This window comes from Panthera uncia, chromosome D4, assembly GCF_023721935.1.
Source record: "Panthera uncia isolate 11264 chromosome D4, Puncia_PCG_1.0, whole genome shotgun sequence".
Classification (NCBI taxonomy): domain Eukaryota; kingdom Metazoa; phylum Chordata; class Mammalia; order Carnivora; family Felidae; genus Panthera; species Panthera uncia.
The window spans coordinates 82,106,728-82,126,670 of record NC_064807.1 but is presented as its reverse complement, the minus strand read 5'-3'; the positions used below and the strand labels follow the sequence as shown (position 1 = coordinate 82,126,670).

At 38.2% G+C, this 19,943-nt stretch overlaps 1 protein-coding gene and 1 pseudogene across 12 annotated transcripts in view; one reads left to right on the top strand and one right to left on the bottom strand.

Annotated features, from left to right (window-relative positions):
- MAPKAP1 (MAPK associated protein 1) overlaps positions 1-19,943 on the top strand; it is a 274,623-nt gene that overhangs the window by 139,854 nt on the left and 114,826 nt on the right. The gene's annotated exons all lie outside the window — the stretch shown is intronic.
- On the bottom strand, positions 4,669-4,735 carry LOC125928260 (uncharacterized; annotated as a pseudogene).

Sequence of the window (19,943 nt, the reverse complement as noted above, 5' to 3'; positions counted from 1 at the left end):
AAATGTAATGCTTCAAAGTAGAATTTCTACCTGCATATCATGTAAGGTGCTTTGCTGCATCGGTTCCCCCATACTTGAATATCTTATCTGACAGCCATCCTCTTCTGTTTGCTGTGCTCTCTTCAGCAGTAGGATTTACAATACAGCAAAATGTAGTGGATGCCTTCATTTTGGAAATGGATTCTCATGGAGACTTTCTCTTCTCTTAGAATGGTCCAGTCTGTGGTCAGTTGCTTGGTTGCTTTTTCTTCTTGAAATACATTACATTTGCACTTAGAATTATTTTTTCAAGTTCTCATTGACATTGCCTCCACTTTGCCTGAATACACTGTGAATATAATGTTTACTGCTCCTGTGGCAATAGAAAGCCTTTTCGACCACCTAGGCTCAAAAAAAGGCTTGACCAAGGCTGAGCTAAAGTGTTACCCTTTTTTCAGCATGAAGTGTAAACAAAAAAGTACAGAAAGGAGTCGAAGTGCTGGTGACTTCACACATGTTGTCTGAGTTAATGAAGAGATTGCTTAGTGCAGGCACTGAGACCAAGAGACACAAAGGATTGCCTAGGGTCACACAACTAGTAAGGAACAAGAGTCAGGATTTAATTGTGACATACATGTTACAGATGAGGAAACTAAAACTTAGAGAGGCTAAGTCACTTTCCTAAATCACACAGTAAGTGGTAGAACTGGCATTAAGCCCTAGGGATCCCTGGCTTCAGAGCCCTGGCTCTTCACTATTACATTATACCCACTGTGACTGTGTTGCGTTCCTACTTACTGCAGGCACAGTGCTAGATCTTGACATCCAGAAACGAAAAAGGCAGTTCATGCCATTAGAGAGCTTACTATCTAAGGTAGATAAGCAAGAGGAATACAGTACAGTACATGTAAAATCAGCTTCTGTGAGAATGTCTGATCCCATATTTGAGAATGAGAATGGAGTCATGAAGAGCTACCTTGATTATACATCTAAGCTGAAACTTGAAGGAGTAGGGAAAGTGATGCAGAGGGGTTGAGAGGAGTGTGTTCTAAAACAGAGGGAAACACATGGACTTCTGTTATGATGATCCTTCACATTCAGGCTTTAAATTCTGAATTCTGTTCCAAATACATAGCAATGAGAAGTGAAGTATGTTACTGACGTACCTGTAGTTGAATAACAAGATAAACATCCTGGTAGGCTAAAAATGGAACCAGGTATGGAAATAGGCAGCATGTGCAGGGAGTTGATTCTTTTAGGGTGGTACTTCCCAAAAAACATGTTGTGATTATTTTCAGGCTTTGGGGTAGCTAGGCAGGGCCTGGGGTGGTTGGAGCCCCAGCTGGCATTTCTGGGTAGGGAAGAGTCTCATCCATCTACCCATGTACCATACTCATACTGTTATTTGCAAAGTATGCCGTGATGTCAGAAAAGAGTAGGAAACACTGCTTGAGGGTATGGAGACCAGAGGAACTTTGTGCCTGGATAGGGATCAGAGGAAGTCTCACTGCTAGAACCTGGGAGCTGGGATGGGACTGTCCCACTTATGAAAAGAAACTGAACAAAGCTGACTGAGTCTGTGACTTGTTTAAAGTGTGTTTCTGGGGTGGTAGGGGAATAGAGAGAGCAGTGCTGCTGGGACCTGGCCATGACATGACTGGGTTTATGATCTCCCTGGTGGTGTTTGCAAGGGATAGGGAACCCTGAGCTGCTGGTATAAGACCTGGTTGTATGGTGGAGGCCTCTGCTTGGACGGGGATGGAAGACGGTGGCAATAACTGTAAAAACAGGGAGGCAGGGAGAAGGAGGGAGAGAGAGAAAGAGAGAAACTGTTCCTATTCAAGAGGAGCTAGCAAATTAAAATTCTCAAACGAGTATAACTACTAAGAAAGACAATAATTAGGAGATGAATTCACTCCCAACAGAATATAGTAAAGCAATCTGCAAATTAACTTCAAATAAATATGTTTAAAATCATCAAAGAGATGAAGGAATAACATCCATGGTAAATTCCTAGGAAATGGTGAAACAAAACTAAGCAGATGAGAATTAACCAGTTAGAAGAGAACCGATTAAAGGTACTGGAAGTATAAAATGTGGTTTTTAAAGTAACAACAAAAGAGTATATGGGATAAACTCTAGACTGGACACAGTTAAGAGGGACTGAGATGAAAGATACTACCAGTAAATTCAACCTAGGATGTAACACTAACACACAGAGATAAGGAGACACAGAGAATGGAAGACGAGTAAGTTAAGAGACGTGGAGCAAAGATGGAGAGCCTCCCACTTGTGAGGCAGAGAATGGAAGGAATCTCAAGAAACAATATCTGAAGAGAGAATGCCAGAGTATTTCCTAGAACTGGAGGCCGATACAAACTAGTCTTCATATTAAAAGCACATACAAATGAAATGGATGAAGGTTAGCCTTTACAGCAAATTATGCTGGAGCAATGGGACATCCATACACCAAAAAAATTCAACCTAAACCTCATATACCTTGTAAAAAATTGATTCAAAAATGAATTGAGAATGAAATGTAAAACTTTAAACTTTTAGAAGAAAGAACAGAAAACCTTTGGAACCAAGAGCTAAATGAAGAGTTCTTATATATGATACTGAAAGCAGGATCCATAGTAGAAAACAAAATGTTAATTAGGCTACATTAAAATTAAGAACTTTCCCTTCACAGGAGCATCTGTGTGGCTCAGTTGGTTAAGTGCCAGGTCATGATCTGGCAGTTCGTGAGTTTGAGCCCCACATTCGGCTCTGTGCTGACAGCTCAGAAACTGGAGCCTGCTTTGATTCTGTGCCTCCTTTCTCTGTGTCTGTGCCTCCCCTACTCGCTCTCTGACTCTCTCTGTCAAAAATAAATAAACGTTAAAAACAAACAAAAAAAGAACTTTCCCTTTACAAAAGATCCTTACTTTCTTTTTCCACTCCAGAAGCTGTCAGACAGCCATTCTGCCTTCTCCTTTCCCATGGGCCTAGAGTCTTCAGCTTTACCTGGCCAAGGGAGACAAAGCATGGTGGTGAGGTGGGGAGATGGGCCTGTTGCACAAGGAGTCAAAACAGTAGAATTTAGGGCAAAAACACATCAATAGGGATATTTTGGTAAACTACATAATGAAAAAAAGGAATAGCCCCACCAAGATAACATAATGCTTCTGACTGCATATGCACCTAGCAGTATAGTACCAAAATATTTTAAGGGAATTGTAAAGTGACATTGAGTGATCCAAAGTCAAAATGTGAAATTTTGATGCATTCCTACCAAAAACTGATAAAGAGATGAAAAATAAGCGAGGATTAAGGAAGATTCAAACAATTTAATTAGCAATTCCAAACCCCCAAAGTAGAGATTATCTCTTGTACTAGTTTGTAAGCCTCTGAAATTGAATAAATCTTATTAATATTTATATTCCTGAGGTATCCAGCATGTTCACGGTTTTTAATAGTTGCTCTGTAAGTGTATTGTGAATTGCAAAGTTACATTGATTCTGAAGAAACCATTGATCCTTTGAAATTTTTTGCAATCCTCATGTAACAGTGGATTTCACAGTTTTGTTTGGTATAAGACAATCTATAAAGTAAATCCCTGGAATCTCTTCCTATCAGGCAGTACAGTACAAGGTATTTTCTTCCTGACCTATTTGTACTTAAAGTGTTAGAATAGATCCTTCTTTGATCTTTTCCAGTGGGTTGGCCCCGCAAAGAGCTCTTCATTCACAGGGGGCCAAATTGCTAGATGCATGGTTTCAGTCTGGTTGTTAAGAAAACAGTTTATTTAGAAATACTGCTCTCCTGTTTCTGTGCCTTGAAAACTATCAGTAGTAGTAGGCTTTGGCCCCAGGGAAGGAATGGAGAATTTGGCTAGAATTTTTGACCTCCTTTACTCTTCTACCTGTTAACTCTTGAGCAAGATGGAATGTGGTACTTTAGCTAATTTCCTGCTTTTTTTCATACCCTGATTTTAGGAAAAAACATTTGTAAGAAATGAACTGAAATCATTTCAGTCTCTAGGTAGTTGAATTTTTATACTTTGTTGTGTAGATTCATGTTTATTGAATTTTCATCAGGAAACGTGGCCTGTAAAATTTCTGCTTAGAAATTTATTTGTTTATTTATTTATGGGGGCTTACTATACAATAAACTTTCATAAATATTTTGTGGATTCTGGAAACATTCTCTGTAGGTTATAGAATTCATTATATTCTTATTAAAATGATATATTTAATTACTATTACATTCTTATATTTTTGACTATTTGGTCTATGGATGATTAAGAGAAATGAATTAATGTTTCCATTTTCTTGTTTGTTTTTGTCAGTTTCCCCTATGATTTCAACAGTTTCCACTTTACATATTGCAGCGCACAAAAATGTTCGTGCATTTCATATCTTTATTGTGAGTTGTACTTTTTTCAATATAAAACAGCCCTCTTTGTTTCATGAATTGTGTGTCCTGCCCTTTTCTTTGCTTTATTTCAGTAATAGGAGCTTTTCCACCTCCTGTTCTTCGCGTTTTTCTAATCTGTCTTTGTTCAGCCTATTACCTTTGCCTTTTTGTTTTAGATATGTTGAATAATTTTGTGAGGTTTTTCTTTTTTAAACCTGCCTAAATCACTGTCTTTTTTTTTTTTAAGATTTTATTCTTAAGTGATCTCCACACCCAACGTGGGACTTGAACTCTAAATTAGCAATAATCGCGCCTCGGATAAACCTCATTGGCTACAATACTGCCACTGCGCAAAGCTGAACTCTCAACCTCAAGTTCAAGAGTCACTGACTGAGCCAGCCAGGCGCCCCTAAATCATTGTCTTTTTTATAGGGGAGTTTCTCTTACTAAACATTTTTTTAATATAAAATTTATTGTCCAATTGGTTTCCATACAACACCCAGTGCTCATCCCAACAGGTGCCCTCCTCAATACCCATAATCCATCCTCCCCTCCCTCCCACCCCCCCATCAACCCTCAGTTTGTTCTCAGTTTTTAAGAGTCTCTTATGGTTTGTCTCCCTCCCTCTCTAACCTTTTGTTTTTTTCTTTTTTCCCTTCCCTCCCCCATGGTCTTCTGTTAAGTTTCTCAGGATCCACATAGGAGTGAAAACATGTGGTATCTGTCTTTCTCTGTATGACTTATTTCACTTAGCATAACACTCTCTGGTTCTATCCACGTTGCTACAAAAGGCCACATTTCATTCTTTCTCATTGCCATGTAGTATTCCATTGTGCATACGAACCACAATTTCTTTATCCATTCATCAGTTGATGGACATTTAGGCTCTTTCCATAATTTTGCTATTGTTGAAAGTGCTGCTGAAAACATTGGGGTACAAGTACCCCTATGCATCAGCACTCCTGTATCCCTTGGGTAAATTCCTAGCAGTGCTATTGCTGGATCGTGGGTAGATCTATTTTTAATTTTTTGAGGAACCTCCACACTGTTTTCCAGGGTGGCTGCACCAGTTTGCGTTCCCAGCGACAGTGCAAGAGGGTTCCCGTTTCTCCACATCCTCTCCAGCATCTATGGTCTCCTGATTTGTTCATTTTAGCTACTCTGACTGGCGTGAGTGTGGTTTTGATTTGTATTTCCCTAATGAGGAGCGACGTTGAACATCTTTTCGTGTGCCTGTTGGCCATCTGGATGTCTTCTTTAGAGAAGTGTCTATTCATGTTTTCTGCCCATTTCTTCACTGGATTATTTGTTTTTCGGGTTTTGGATACTAGCCCTTTGTCCAATATGTCATTTGCAAATATCTTTTCCCATTCCGTCGGTTGCCTTTTAGTTTTATTGATTGTTTCCTTTGCAGTGCAGAAGCTTTTTATCTTCATGAGGTCCCAATAGTTCATTTTTGCTTTTAATTCCCTTGCCTTTGGAAATGTGTCAAGTAAGAAATTGCTGCGGCTGAGGTCACAGAGGTTTTTTCCTGCTTTCTCCTCTAGGGTTTTGATGGATTCCTGTCTCACATTCAGGTCCTTTATCCATTTTGAGTTTATTTTTGTGAATGGTGTAAGAAAGTGGTCTAGTTTCAACCTTCTGCATGTTGCTGTCCAGTTCTCCCAGCACCATTTGTTAAAAAGACTGTCTTTTTTCCATTGGATATTCTTCCCTGCTTTGTCAAAGATTAGTTGGCCATACTTTTGTTGGTGCAATTCTGGAGTCTCTATTCTATTCCATTGGTCTATGTGTCTGTTTTTGTGCCAATACCATGCTGTCTTGATGATTACAAGTTTGTAGTAGAGGCTAAAGTCTGGGCTTGTGATGCCTCCTGCTTTGGTCTTCTTCAATATTACTTTGGCTATTCAGGGGTCTTTTGTGGTTCCATACAAATTTTAGGATTGCTTGTTCTAGCTTCGAGAAGAATGTTGGTGCAATTTTGATTGGGATTGCATTGAATGTGTAGATTGCTTTGGGTAGTATTGACATTTTAACAATATTTATTCTCCCAATCCATGAGCACGGAATGTTTTTCCATTTCTTTATATCTTCTTCAATTTCCTTCATAAGCTTTCTATAGTTTTCATCATACAGATCTTTTACATCTTTGGTTAGGTTTATTCCTAGGTATTTTATGCTTCTTGGTGCAATTGTGAATGGGATCAGTTTCTTTATTTGTCTTTCTGTTGCTTCATTTCTCTTACTAAATTTTATCTTCACTGTTGATGTGTTAGTTTCTTTTTTTTTTTTATTTAAAAAAAATTTTTTTTTTAACGTTTATTTATTTTTGAGACAGAGAGAGAGCATGAACGGGGGAGGGTCAGAGAGAGAGGGAGAGACAGAATCCGAAACAGGCTCCAGGCTCTGAGCTGTCAGCACAGAGCCCGACGCGGGGCTCGAACTCACGGACCGCGAGATCGTGACCTGAGCCGAAGTCGGACGCTTAACCGACTGAGCCACCCAGGCGCCCCTAGTTTCATGTTAGTCAACTTGTTTTAAGCTTGTTTTTTTAATGCTTTCTTTGTTGTTGTTTTCTGTTTTTATTTATTTAAAATTCTGAAGTCAGTTACCCATAAGATTTTTAAAACATTTTTTATATTTATTTATTTATTTTTAAATGTTTATTTTTGAGAGAGATAGAGATAGAGCACGAGTTGGAGAGGGGCAGAGAGACAGGGAGACACAGAATCCAAAGCAGGCTCCAGGGTCTGAGCTGTCATCACAGGGCCCAACATGGGGCCCAAACCAGCGGACCACGAGGTCATGACCTGAGCTGAAGTCGGACACTTAACTGACTGAACCACCAAGGCACCCCAAAACATTTTTTAAATAGGCTTTTTTGTTTTAATTTTTTTTATATTTATTTATTTTTGAGAGACTGAGAGAGAGAGAGAGAGAGAGAGAGAGAGAGACAGAGCACGAGCAGGGGAGGGGCAGAGAGAGAGAGAGGAAGACACAGAATCTGAAGGAGTCTCCAGGCTCCCAGCTGTCAGCACAGAGCCTGTTGCGGGGCTCGAACCCACAAATGGTGAGATCAGGACCTGAGCCGAAGTCAGACGCCCAACCAACTGAGCCACCCAAGCGCCCCATAAATAGGCTTTATTTTTTAGAGTGGTTTTAGGTTTATGGAAAAACTGCACAGGAAGTTCAGAGTTGCTACACATCTCATTCATGACACTTGTTTTCCCGTTATTAACACCTTGCATTGGTGGAGTACATTTGTTAACAATTGATGAACCAATATTGATACATTATTATTAACTAAAGACAATAGTTTACATATTAGGGTTCACTCTTTGTGTTGTTCAGTTTTTGTTTTTGTTTTTGTTTTTTTAGTTTATTTATTTGTAATCTCTATACCCAGTGTGGAGCTCAAACTCACAACCATGAGATCAAGAGTCTCCCACTCTCCTGACTTAGCCAGCCAGGCTCTGATGATTGCATCATCGCTAATTGTTTCACTGCCCTAAAAATGCCCCCATGCTCCACCTTTGCATTCTTCCCTGTTCACCTTTAGCAACCACTTATCATTTTATTGTGCCTACCATTTTGCATTTTCCAGAATGTCAGGTGGTTGGAATCCTACTATACGTAGCCTTTTCGGACTGTTGTTTTCCCTTAGCAATATGTATTTAAGGTATTTAAGGTTCCTTCATGTCTTTTTGTGGCTTGATAGTTCATCTCTTTGTATTGCTGAATAATATTCCATGGCATGAATGTACCATAGTTTGTTTTTCCATTCACCTGTTGAAGGACAGCTTGGTTGCTTCCAATCTTTATAGTAAATCTGCTATAAACATTTATGGCAGGTTTTCATGTAGACGTTAAGTTTTCAGTTCATTTTACGAATACCTAAGAGTGCAGTTGCTGGATTGTATGATAAGCCTTTGTTTATTAAATAGCTTTCTAAGAAGCTGTCCAAATGTCTTCCAAAGGGTTATACCATTTGACATTTCCATCATCAACACATGAGAGTTCCTTTTGCTACAAATCCTTTCCAGCATTTGGTTTTGTAAACGTTTTGGATTTTAGCTATTTTACTAGGTGTCCAGTGGTATCCCATTTTTGTTTTAATTTGCAGTTCCCTAAGGAAGTGGTCTTGAGCATTTTTTCACATGCTTTTTGACACCTATCTGTATTCTTTGGTGAGCTGTCTGTTCAGGTGTTTGGTCAGTTTTTTGTTTTTGTTTTTGTTTTTAATTTATATCCAAGTTAGTTAGTATATAGTGCAACAGTGATTTCAGGAGCAGATTCCTTAATGCCCCTTACCCATTTAGCCCACCCCCCCCCCCCACAACCACTCTAGTAACCCTGTTTGTTCTCCATATTTAAGAGTCTCTTATGTTTTTCCCCCCTCCCTATTTTTATTTTTGCTTCCCTTCCCTTGTGTTCATCTGTTCTGTATCTTACAGTCCTTATATGAGTGAAGTCATATGATATATGTCTTTCTCTGACTAATTTCGCTTAGCATAATAATACCCTCTAGTTTCACGTAGTTGCAAATGGCAAGATTTCATTCTTTTTGATTGCCGAGTAATACTGCATTATATATATATAATGGAGTATTATATATATATATTTTTTTATATATATATGTATGTATATATATATTTATATATATGTATGTATATATATATTTTTATATATATATGTATGTATATATATATATTTTATATATATATGTATGTATATATATATATTTTTATATATATATGTATGTGTATATATATATTTTTATATATATATGTATATATATATATTTTTATATATGTATGTATATATATATATTTTTATATATATATATGTATGTGTATATATATATATATAATGGAGCATTACACACACACACACACACGCACACACACACACACACAGCACATCTTCTTTATTCATTCATCCATTGATGGACATTTGGTCTCTTTCTATACTTTGGCCATTGTCAATAGTGCTGCTATAAACATTGGGGTGCGTGTGCCCCTTTGAAACAGCATTCCTGTATCCCTTGGATAAATACCTAGTAGTGCAATTGTTGGGTCGTAGGGTAGTTCTATTTTTAATTTTTTGAGGAACCTCCATACTGTTTTCCAGAGTGGCTGCACCAGTTTGCATTCCCACCAGCAGTGCCGAAGAGATCCTCTTTCTCTGCATCCTCGCCAACATCTGTTGTTGCCTGAGTTGTTCATGTTAGCCATTCTGACAGGTGTGAGGTGGTATTTCATTGTGGTTTTGATTTGTATTTCCCTGATGATGAGTGATGTTGAGCATTTTTTCATGTGTCGGTTGGCCATCTGGATGTCTTCTTTGAAGAAGTGTCTATTCATGTCTTCTGCCTATTTCTTCAATGGATTATTTGTTTTTTGGGTGTTGAGTTTGATAAGTTCTTTATAGATTTTGGATACTAACCCTCTATCTGATATGTCGTTTGCAAATATCTTCTCCCATTCCGTCGGTTGCCTTTTAGTTTTACTGATTGTTTCCTTCTCTGTGCAGAAGCTTTTTATTTTGATGAGGTCCCAATAGTTCATTTCTGCTTTTGTTTCCCTTGCCTCTGGAGACTGGTGAGTAAGAATTGCTGCGGCCAAGATCAAAGAGGTTTTTGCCGCTTTCTCCTCGGGGATTTTGATGGCTTCCTGTCTTACCTTGAGGTCTTTCATCCATTTTGAGCTTATTTTTGTGTATGGTGTAAGAAAGTGGTCCAGGTTCATTCTTCTGCATGTCGCTGTCCAGTTTTCCCAGCACCACTTGCTGAAGAGACTGTCTTTATTCCATTGGATCTTCTTTCCTGCTTTGTCAAAGATTAGTTGCCCATACGTTTGTGGGTCCATTTCTGGGTTCTCTATTCTGTTCCACTGATCTGAGTGTCTGTTTTTGTGCCATGGCCAATTTTTTAATCAGGTGGTTTTCTTACTGATTTTTTTTAGAGTTCTTTGTCTATTTATCAGATATGTGTTTTGTAGGGATTTTTTTCCCCAATCGGTGGCTTATCATTTCATTTTCTTAACAGCATCAACTCCAACTTACCAGTTTTTTCTTTCATAGATTGTGTTTTGGTGTTGTGTCTAAAAAGTAATCACCAAACCCAGGGTTATCTAGATTTTCCTGTATGTTATCCTCTAGAAGTTTTATGTGATTTTTGCTTTACGTTTAGGCCTGTGATCCATTTTGAGTTAATTTTTGTTAAAGGTGTAAGGTCTGTGTCTAGATTTAATCATTTTTGCATGTGAATACCCACTTGAAAAGATTATCCTTTCTCCATTCCTTTTGCTGCTTTGCTCCCAAAGCCTTTGCTCCTTTGTCAAATATCAGTTGACTATATTAATGTAGATCTATTTTTGACATATAAAATTTTTTTAAACATTCCTTTTTAATTTATATTTAATCGGAATCAAGAGTGAAATAGTATCTTTTGAGTAACACCCATTCGTGAAAGAGAGAGAAATAAAATTCAGTGAGATTTTATCCTGTCAAGAACCTGAGGTGGGAGGTATATACTGCTCTTTGCACAGAACCACATTTACTCTACTTCATAGTTAATTTAAGGGATTTTTTTAAGGGTAATTTTGACTAGCCCCAATTTTGTGCAGAGACTGTAGTCATATGTTCTGACTCTGTGGTACACAAGAATGGCTGTTCTTTGCCTTCTTCTGTTCAGCTGTCCCTTTAACATTCAACGTATTTCACTGGTCTCTTATTTACTGTTGCTCTTTATCAGCTACTGACAGGTGAGCTACTAAAAGCCTGAAGAGTTTTGCGATAGTCCAGAAGCTGGAGTAGTATACCTTTGAGATTATTGCATTGCTCAGGGAGTGGAAGTGTCTGGCAATAGAGCAGTGCTGTCCAAAAGAAATATAATGCAATCACCTCACACCTGTTAGAATGGCTATCATCAAAAAGACCAGATATAACAAGTGTTGGCGAGGATGTGGAGAAAAGAAAACCCTTGTGCACTGTTGCTAGCAAGGTGAAGAGGTGCAGCCACAATGGAAAGCAATATGGAGGATCCTCAAAAAATGAAAACTAGAACTACCATGTGCTCTAGTAATTCCCCTTCTGGGATCTTGAAGAGATATCTACACTCCCTTGTTCATTGCGACACTGTTCACAATAGTTAAGATATGGAAGCAACCTGAATGTCTGTCTATGGATGAAAAGATAAGATAAAGAAATCCTGCCGTCTGCAACAACATGGATTGACCTTGAGAGCGTTATGCTGAAAGAGATAAATCAGAGAAAGACAAATACCGCATGATGTCACATATATATGGACTCTAAAACTGAACTCACAGAAACAGAGATTAGAATGGTGGTTACCACGGACTGGGGGATGGGGGAAGGGTGGGAAATACTGGTCAAAAACTACAAACTTCCAGTTAGAAAATGAATAAGCGTTGGAGATCTAATGTACAGCATTGCAATTATAGTTAATAATACTATTTTATATACTTGAAAATTGCTAAGAGAGTAGACCATTAGTATTCTTATCACAAAAAAGAAATGGTAACTATGTGATGTGTTGGAGGTGTTAGCTAACTAACCCTACTTGGTGGTAATTGTTTTATAATAAGTATATCAAATACACGTATTTTACAAATTGATTACCAGGAATAAACTTTCACGATGTTATATTTCAGTTATATCTCAATAAAGCTAGAAAAAATACATAAAGCAAGCTGCAAATGTGAGCCATATTTACAATTTGAAATTCTCTAATAACCACATTTTTAAAAGTTTCCAAAAGATGGGTGAAATTTATTTCCCTAATAATTATTATAATTTAAGTAATTTTTATAATTTTCATGGGTTATATTTTCTTTAACCCATTGTATCTAACATATTATTATTTCAACATGTTATTGACAAAATTAAGGAGATTTTTAATGTTCTTTTTGGTCATAAGTTTTAAAAATTCAGTGTTTCTTTGCTATATACAGTCAGTTCAGACTAGCCATAGTTCAAGTGCTCGCTAGCTACATGTTGGAGAGTGCAGCTGTAGAGTATACCAAGATGCGGTGGAGTTCACTGGGTTTGCTTCATTCTGACATACCCTCAGCTTCTCAGAGCCCTTGGGAAACTGGGGTTTTGTAGATCGATCATTGAAGTTTATTTCATTCATTGTCACACTTTATTTTAATAATTTTTCATAGAGATTCTCTAAAATGTGTTAATATTTCCCCGTCTTCTTTTTTTTTTTTTAAACGTTTATTTATTTTTGAGACAGAGGGAGACAGAGCATGAACGGGGGAGGGTCAGAGAGAGAGAGGGAGACACAGAATCTGAAACAGGCTCCAGGCTCCGAGCTGTCAGCACAGAGCCTGACGCGGGGCTCGAACTCACGAACCGCGAGATCGTGACCTGAGCCGAAGTCGGACGCTTAACCGACTGAGCCACCCAGGCGCCCCTTTCCCCGTCTTCTTAATCAGAGTATAACATCCTGGGATCCAAAGCTGTAGTCTGTGTTTGAATTCTGGCATTAACACTTATCATCAGCATGGTCTTGGATGGATTGATTACTTCAGTCCTATGTACTCTAGTTATCTTGTGTGGAAAATGAGGATAAAAGCTTCTTAACAGGGTAGTTAGGAAAATAAAATGAGAAAATACATGGCAAGTGCTCAGGAAATGTTTATTTCTGTTGCTGTCAAATACTGTAACTACAGCCAGCTACTGCTACAACCAATACTGGTAGTAGTTCAGCAACAGTAGTATAACTTAGCTCTTTCTTAATGATTCAGAGAAATGCACTATGCTGTGATACAGTGGTGCCCTTGTGGGCTTATGTAAGCATATAAGAATATTTGACCTTCCATTATGTTTTCTGACAACTTTGCAATTTGAATTCTTTATATTTCCCCATTTTTGCATCTACATGACCACTTCTGTCTGCTCTCCTCCCGTTTGTAGGTTGCTGCTTCTAATTTATATTCCTTAGAGTCATCATCGAGAGGCACTTACCTAGATAATACAGCCTAAGAGAGGCCCTTCCCATTCTGACCCTCAGCTGTGATCCCATGCATCCTACAGATCACATTCTTTAACTGGCAGCTTCTTGACACTGATACCCTGTCTGCTTTTGCTGTTTCTTCAATCAGAAATGCCTTTCTCACTCTTCTCCTCTTGATATCCAGCTTAATCTTGAAGCCTTCAGTTCTTTGTTATTCCTTCATTCAGCAAATATTTATGATGGAGTTTCAGGCCTTAGGTATTGAGGATAAAATGAAGAACAAGAGAAATGTGATCGCTGCACTCAAAAAATGTGCAGTTTGATGGGGAAGAAGAAATTATCAATTGTAAGAGCACTTTGTAACTGGCTCGTTTCACTCACATTTGTATTCATTAATACATTCAATAAATATTAAGTGTTTGTTATATACCATGCATTTTGCTGGGTATATACAATGGTGAGTAGAGCCAGACATGGTCTCTCTTTCATGAATTCAACAATATAGTGAGAGAAATGGGCAAATAATTCAAATAATTATATCAAATAATTAAGCCAAATAACGTTTGCATAAAAACTGAGTTGAGTAATCTGAAGGAAAGGAATGCCATTTATGAGAGCCTGGCCTTGGGAGTCAGGGAGAAATTCCCTGAGAAAGTGATACCAGAGGTATTTGGCAGGGGGAGGTTCCTGGCAGATGGAACTGCATGGCAGTGACACTGGCAGGAGGAAGCGGTGACACTGTGGCAGGGGACTAACAAAGGCCAGCATGGCTGGAACACAAAATGGGGAAGAGAAAATAGGATGGATGAGATTGAAAGATGGGCAGGGTCCACAGTGGAGATTGAGGGAAGAGGACAGATTCTGGAAATATTTAAGAGGTGAAATTCATAGGACTTAGGGATGAATTAGGTATGAGAAGTATGGGAGAGGAGAGGTACCAAAGGTGACTCCCTAGATTTCTGACTTGCACAACTTGATGTATTGTGCTGCTCACTGAATTAGGGGGCTTTGGAAGACTGGGTGTTAATTCGGTTTTTGATGTGTGTCGGGGAGTGGGAGGAGCAGCATGAATTTTGTCTTCTTTTCGAGATGACTTTGCTATACCTAAGAGAAGTTTTCAAATAGTTGTTTATACTTGCATGTTTGAAGTTTAGAAGAGAGAGAGAACTATGAGCTAGGAATGTGAATTTAGGAGTCCTATGCATAGAGAGATTAACTGGATGCGTAAGTGAAGAAAGAGAAGGGCCTAAGACTGGACATTGAAAAACTAGGTAGATGGTGGTGCTGAAATAGGGTGTCCTAGAGAAGAAATAGAGGTGAAGGAAGAGTTTGGTTTAGGATGAAATGAAGGCTGAGATGACTTGAGAGTTGTCCATGTGATGAAGAAGTCTTGTAAGCAGTAGGATAGTTATAAGTTTGGAGGCTGGACATTGTCTATTTTATTGTTTTGTTTTCCTTAGTCCCTAACACAATGCTTAGCAAATAGCAAGTACTCAATAAGTGATTTGTGGAATGGATGAGAGAACATAGGAACATTCAGATTCAGAGATGTAGACTAAACTTACCACCCATGCCATTGCCAGGGAAGAAGCCCTTCTCCACGTGTCTGCTTAGACAAGCTTCTGACGGTGTACAAACCTTTATTCATCAAAAAACACCGAGTTAGATTGTCTCAACCTGGTCAGATATTTAAGTGATAGATGAAGGTTTGGGAATACTGTTTACAAACACTGTCTTCATTGAGCTGCACAGAAATATTGCTCATTGTCAACATTTCCCAAGAGCCAGAGTCCTCACACTTACTAGGTAATGAATGGGTAGATATGAACACATTGGAATGCCTGCTTTGTGTCATGACCCAAGCTAAGCATTTTACATATATTATCTTCTTCCTTATAATACCTCTGTAACTCTTAGATAACAATAGAGAAGCTGAGAATCAGGAATTTAAGGTAATGCCCAAGATCATGTATTTAGTAAGTGGCAGAGTCAGGATTTGAACCCAGGTTTGACTCCATTTCTCTTGCTCTTAACGACTATGTTATACAAAGCAATGAATTTCTTTTCCTGATAGCATCCGGAGACATAGGCATTTGAGATTTTCCTCCCTCCCTCCCTCCCATCCATCCATCCATCCATCCATCCGTCCGTCCATCCATCCATCTTTTTATTCTTGCAGTCATTCACTCAGCAAGCATTTAGATGTTGTCTGCACCATCCCAGGTACTATACTAGGCACTGGGGATATAATCAGTCATAAAATAAAGCTTATGGCCTCAAGATTTAGGCTAATAAATGAGACAGACACCAAATTACACAATTTTAGCTCCATTGTCATTGAGACTTGCTATAATAGTAGACATAATAGAATGCTGTGAGGACATAGAAAAGGGCTCTTCTAATTCTGCTGGAAGTTGGAGGGCTTGGGTTGAGTAGGGGTGAGAGGAATGTTAGGGAAGTCTTCCCAGTAGAATGGATACTTGAGCTAAATCTCAAAAGATGACCTGGATAGACTAGGAATAGAGAGCCCCTGGGCTGAGAGGCCGGCATGAATAGTAACAGGAGCTAGCATGTATATATGCTAGGACCTGATTAGGATACTGCAAGTACGTGGTGTGAATGGAGCTTAAGGTGTGTGTTCCGAAATGTCAGGAGATTGAGTTGAAAGCAGGGCAAAATATACTGGAAGGCTTTATGGAACCCAGGTACTATTAATGGTCTCTTTTGTTTTTATTTGAAAGGTTGCAAAAGGTTTTAAACAGGGAAGTGACAGTATCATGTTGTGTTTCGGAAAGATCCTACTGGACCTTTTCAAGGTCAGTTTGTAATAGAATGAACGAGTTTCTGAAACTTAGAATTTTGCCAAGTGAATTTGTTTTAAAAATGTCCGGTTCAGAACAATATGAAAAGAGGACTTCCCAGAAATACCAGAATGATAGAACTAGCAAACAAGGATGTTAAAATAGCTGTTATAAACATGTTCCATATGTTCAAGATAATACAGGGAAACATGAACATGATGAGGAAAGAAATAGAAGATATTTAAGAAAACCTAGATGGAACTTCTAGAGATGAAAAGTATAGTATCTGAAATGGAAACTATACTGCATGAGTTTAAGAGCAGATTAGACACCGCAAAAGGAAAAAATCAATGAACTTGAAGACATAGCAATAGGAACTATCTAAAAAAGGAGCTCAGATGAAACACTAAGAAGGTCTTGTTTTCATTTGGAAATTAGTGGGCATTTTCTCCTTAGAACTTCTTTGCCAGAAAATTTAGACTTAACTATTCTTGTGTGATGTAGTTGTGGCTTGACAAACCTTAAAATGTTATTTATCAATTTTCACTTTATATTTATGGAGTTTATTTTGGAGAAGAGGAAATCTTGACAGTCTTAAAAGTCTTTTCTCTGACTTCAAAGAGATGAACTTCTGAGCTGCAATCCTCAGGGCCTTTTTGCTCTTGATAATGTCTGATGCACTTTTTATAATGATTCTGTCATCAAAATAAATAGCAAGACCCAAGTAATAAGAGTTCTGGACATTGCAGAATCATGTGCTCTTTTTATTTTTCATCCAAAACCCCCCGCCCCCAAAATTTCATCTGTCCAGCCATCATGCTTAAGTACATTTTGCATGTTTTGAAGATAAAAGTGAATTTTTATGAGCAAATTGAACATGTCAGATCACATTTGGGAGAAATCTAGGATGCTTCCTGGAATGCTCCTGAATTTTCATATATGAATTAAATACCATCTATATATGGACTACAGGCTTTTGTCTCTTCATAAAAGCCAAACTGGCCTTTGAATGTGAAATGAATATTGATCAACAATTAAATGAAATAAATTTTTCTAATGCAAAATTTTGTTAGCCTTATTTGTGAAAACATGAATAAGTGAAATTCAGTTAATTGTACTCATTAACGCTTTGGAGATTTAGATATATGTTTATACATACATTTATTTGTATAAATATAAAATCTCCAAAGCGTTAATGAGTACATTTAATGACGGAGTGTGTGTGTGTATGTGTGTGAGAGCGAGAGCGAGAGCGAGAGAGAGAGATCTGTCCATCCTCCAGAAGGATCTCTTTTTGGCAACAGGCTTCATTTTGCATCCATTCACCGTTCTAACTTCCAGTCTTCTCACAAATATCATTGTCCCTGGAAGGGCCTGCTTTTTCCACGCTAACCCAATTCTAAAATTAAGCCTCTTTTTTTAGACACCTATGTCTTTTTAAGACACCTATGTTTTTATTGCAACATTATTTACCATAACCAAGATACAAAACAACCCACGTTTTCTTCAATAGATGAGTGGATAAAGAAGATGTAATGTGATACATATGTGATATAGACACATGTATACATATATATAAATGGAAAAATACTCAACCAAAAAAAAAAAAAAATGAAATCTTGCCACTTGCAACAACATGGATGGATCTAGAGGGTATAACTAAGTGAAATAAGTCAGAGAAAGACAAATACCATATGATCTCATTCATATGTGGGATTTAAGAAAGCAAATGAAAAAGATAAAAGAGACAAAAAAATAAGACTCTTAAATACAGAGAACAAACTGGTGGCTATTAGTCTTTTATCATTACTCAATCCCTGATAGTGACTCACAAATAGGACTTTTAGTGTTCTCTATCTCATGCTGTCCCCCATGCTTCTGTTAGTTAATTCTGCTTCTGTGTGATCAAAAGCTTAAGAGTGGTAGAAGAAATTTTGACAAAGTGAGAATCTGTCTTCATGCCAGCTACTGTACAGTTAATTAACTCATAATCCTTATGAGATCCTTATGCAGCAGGTATGTATGGTTATTTTCTCCATAAATTCCAGGACTCGATAGAGAAAATGACCACTTAGGAATCAGGGGATGTGGGTGAGGCAGGAGATGCTGAGTCTCTAGAACAGGTGATTCTACAGTGGGGTGAGAGATTTCCCAACCTTTGTACTGTTCTGTATTTCTAAATTGTTCCATGTTTCTAATCATGCATTACCCTTATCAAAAAATAAGTATTTTATAAAGAAAAGAAAATGAAAGTTGTACTTAGTCATCTGGAAGGGACATCTGGGACATCTGGAAGGGACAGGAAAAAAGTGCTCGTTGCTCAATTGTAAACATAACCTTTGTAAACTTTTTGGGACCTTTCCTTCTAGGCTTTTTATATGCATATAATTAAACATTTTTACATAGTCGTAATAATTTCTCAGTGTTTTTTCTCCATAAAAAAAGTGAGGTGCCAGTACTCGTATCTTGATGAACCGTAAAAATGCGTCTTTGATCCTCACCTCTTCCTGGGACTTCTCCTTTTGTCTTGGTTTGCAATCTCTGGCACATGTGCATTGCCTAGAAAGCCCCATTTGGTTAACAGATATCAACGTGACAAGCAAGAAAAAGAAAAAGAAAAGCTTATTACTTCTCCTCATTAGCACACACATCATTAATAATACCCTTTATGTGTTTTTCATGGGTAGAGCGATTCAGTCTATACATTCATATATTCATTCATTCAACAAATATTTGTTAAGTGCCAGCCATCTTCCTCCTCAGTGAGGATGCAGAGACGATAGAATGATCCCTGCTTTTTAGGAGAACACAGAACAGTAAATAAGAAAAAGATGTGATAACTATATGCAGAAGTATTAATCAAGTTCTGAAAGACCACAGAGGAGAATCGCTTGGATTCTCCTAGAGGATCAAATGATTCTCCTAGAGAAGTCAGGGAAAGCTTTTTATAGATAAGAAAATGGAGCAGCTCAGAGAGATTTGGTCACATGGCTGGTTAGTGGTTGAGTTAGCATTCAAAGCAGATCTGACTGCAAAACCACTCTTTATTCTACCATACTAGGTCATAAGGAGGAGGCATCCCTGTTTTCATTGTTTTATCAGTTCCAGATGTCTGTATTTGGGGGATTCTTGAGTCATAGACCACAGCTTCCGCCATTTTCTCTCCCTATTTCAAAATGCCACCTGTTTCTGATTTGATCAAAGAGTAATAGAATGGCAGTGAGGAGACCTGAGTTCTTCAGAACCAGCTTTGCCACTTTTAACTGGATCGCCGTGGGCATGTTCTTCCCCATTTCTACCCATCTATTCCCCATCTGTAAAAGTGAGGAGTTGAAATAAATCTTTCTAAGCTTCTCATTTTTTGTAAGCTTCTCATTTTCCTCCTTCTTTTCAAAGCGCGTGGCATTTGCGTAGGAACAGGGACTCCAAGGGCCTTGGCGAGTCTAGACACACCATGGAATTGGCAGAGGGATAGGTGGGCGTCAAGGGTAAGTGCTCTTAACCGCCTGGGTTTGAATCTCAAGTCTGTCGCTTACACACTATTTAATCTGGAGCAAACCATTTGACCGCATCGAGCCTCCCTTTTCCGATTTGGAAAACAGAAATCATAAGAAATGACTCTGAGAGTTGGTGGGGAGATTCAGGGAGCTTAGTATCTGTCTGTACTACTATGCACAGTGTCTGCCACAGAGCAGTCAGTGTTGCTAATGATACTAATGGCTATTGCTCTAGTACTAAGTTGGAATCCTGAAGAGGTTTTAGAAGTCAAAATACCTTGGTAG